Genomic DNA, 2,456 nt, shown 5'->3' with positions numbered 1-2,456 from the left:
AAGGCGGGGGAGGGGAGGCCAGGCTGCGCCGAGGCTGCTGCCCCCCGGGTCTTGGATCGGCTTTTTGACGCCGAGGCCACCGAGAGGCGGGCACCAGGCTGTGGATTCCTGGAACAGGGCCACCCCTGTAAAGCTTAGGACCTCACAGGGCCCTCCCAGGCCCGGGGGGTGGCCGGCGGGTGGAGGGTCAGCAAAATTGCAGCGCAGATGACACCGCAGTGAGCGCAGAGCGAAGGCAAAGGGGTGTGATGTGTGTGCACGGCCAGGGGCTTCCCCAGCTGCACCCTGCCCCGTGGGCAGCTTTCCGGCACAACCGCCCTGAGATGTGGGGCCCCGTGGGAGCTGGGTGCTCATGCCCTTGCTTGTGTCGTCTGCCACAAAAACATTTTCCTAAGAGTTTCTCAAGTCCCAAGACCCCGAAGTTCCCCATTCTAACCTGCCTGCTCTTTCAGTAGAATCCGCACATATCCAGATGTTCCGGCTGCACCCAAATGATTCTTGACAATGGATTCTCCCCAAGCCAAGCTCCAGCTGCTCGGAGACAGGCCGCAGCTGTACCTTTTTTTCTTCCTGACCCGGGCTGTGGAGTCTCCCACCTCACCTCTGGAAGGGAGGGCAAGGCAGTTTCTTTAACTTGTACAGAAGCTTAGAAGTTGCAGCCCAGCGAAGGGGAGAAAAGGGAACATTCTCCCCTGGCCATGTCTGCTCCAAGAAGGATGTGCTTCTGGGTGTTCCATTGGCTCACCTGTTACCACACGCTAAGATGCTACAATCCACATGTGTTGGCCTCTCCCTTCTGACCTACCTACATTAATGGCAGCTTGGTACACAGAGTGCCCTGTAACAGTTTTACAAAATGCAGCTCTGAGAACTGAAATAATCTCTGCAAGGAAGGCTGGCTTGGAGCTGGGTGTGGCACCCAGTGACCACCCTCAGCTAAGGACCCAAAGGAAGAAAACAGGCAGATGCATATTGAACACCTGCTGTGGCCTCCACTGTGCTAAAGAAGCCTTTGGGTCTCACGGTTTGAAGTTCCTAAAATAAGCTAGGATATTACAAATGAAGACTTAATTGGCTTCACCAGAGCCTTAGTCAGTGCAATTTTCTATCACAGAAATACTGTTATTCCTCACAGTTGTGGAGGCTGGTCTCCAAGATCAAGGTTCAGGCAGATTCATTGTCTGGTGTGGGCTTTCTGGGTTGTAGACCTCAGCTTTCTCATTGTGTCTTCACGTGGTAGCAGTTGCTGAGGAACTCTGGGGTCCCGTACAAGGGACTAATCCTATCCTGAGAGCTCCACCCTCATGACCTGATTGCCTCCCAAGGACCCTACCTCCTATTGCCATCACAATGGTCGTTAGAATTTCAACATAGGAATTATGGGGAGGTGGGGACACAAACATTCAGTCTGTGGCAACCAGCAGTGGAAGAAATGTAAAGGACAGGGTTCTGGTTTCAGCCTATCAGTTTGTTTTTAAAAGGAATCGGGGATGTTAGCTAGTGTCAGTGACACGCTGAAGACACAACTTTCCATACTGAGCTGATAGGAAAACCAGTCACAATCACCCACCTGGCAGGATTTTTAGGTTTTAATTTGCTTTTTTTTCCTCTTCAGTCACCTTTCAATATTTAAAAAAAAAAAGCCCACATACAAGTATACAAACTGAATACAGTCATTGGCAGTTTAAGGATGGCAGACCAAGGAAAGGCTTGATTCATCTTGTGGACTGTTCACCTCAGGACAAGGAGTAGGGACACCACTCTGCCTGGAGACCTGCTGTCGGCCCACCTGAGCGCCAGTTCAGGGCCGTCAGATCCTTCTTTTGGCCTCTCACCCTACTGGATTCTGAAATGTTTGGTTTTGTCTCCACAGGGCAGGACACATCCTCACAGAAAATTGAAGACTTGATGGAAATGGTGAAAAAGCTGCAGAAAGGTTATGTGTCTCCTCTGTGTCTGAGGGTTCAATTTCAGGCCCCACAATGTACAAACTTAGCAAATAGCCCCTTCATCTTCACTTGTTTTTAAAATTAAATTCCTTGAACTGAAGTAGGCACCCATAATTCAAAATTGCAGAAGCATAAGGATATATAGAGGGCAAAACCTTTTTCTAAAGCCCTGTTCCCGGCCACTTGCTGGTCACCCATTTGGCTCTGCTGCACTCCTTAGATCCAGAAGTTGTCACCTTCACCTCCTTTCTGTTCACTTCACCTCCTGCTACTTCTTGCTCACTAGGCTTCTCCCAGCCATGTTTCCATCCATCTCAGGGTAGGCTTTGGATTGACTTTCTCCCACCCTCCACCCACAGAGCTGCAGGGCATGCTCCTCCCCCCTTAATTTGGGGCCCTCCAGACACCCACCTATAACTGAGAAGTACTTCCTACTTCTTTGCTTTTTAGATTCTTGCCCCACTTTATTTCTCTTGACCACACTTACCACAACCTGACTCCACATCG

General features: G+C 50.4%; 1 pseudogene; it reads left to right on the top strand.

Annotated features, from left to right (window-relative positions):
• LOC103263354 overlaps window positions 1-2,456 on the top strand; it is a 27,029-nt pseudogene that overhangs the window by 20,059 nt on the left and 4,514 nt on the right.

The sequence above is a fragment of the Carlito syrichta genome, unplaced genomic scaffold (genome assembly GCF_000164805.1).
Source record: "Carlito syrichta isolate Samal-C Ts95f unplaced genomic scaffold, Tarsius_syrichta-2.0.1 Scaffold304950, whole genome shotgun sequence".
Classification (NCBI taxonomy): Eukaryota; Metazoa; Chordata; class Mammalia; order Primates; family Tarsiidae; genus Carlito; species Carlito syrichta.
Note: the sequence above shows the minus strand (reverse complement) of the source record. Positions and strands in the feature narration are given on the sequence as shown.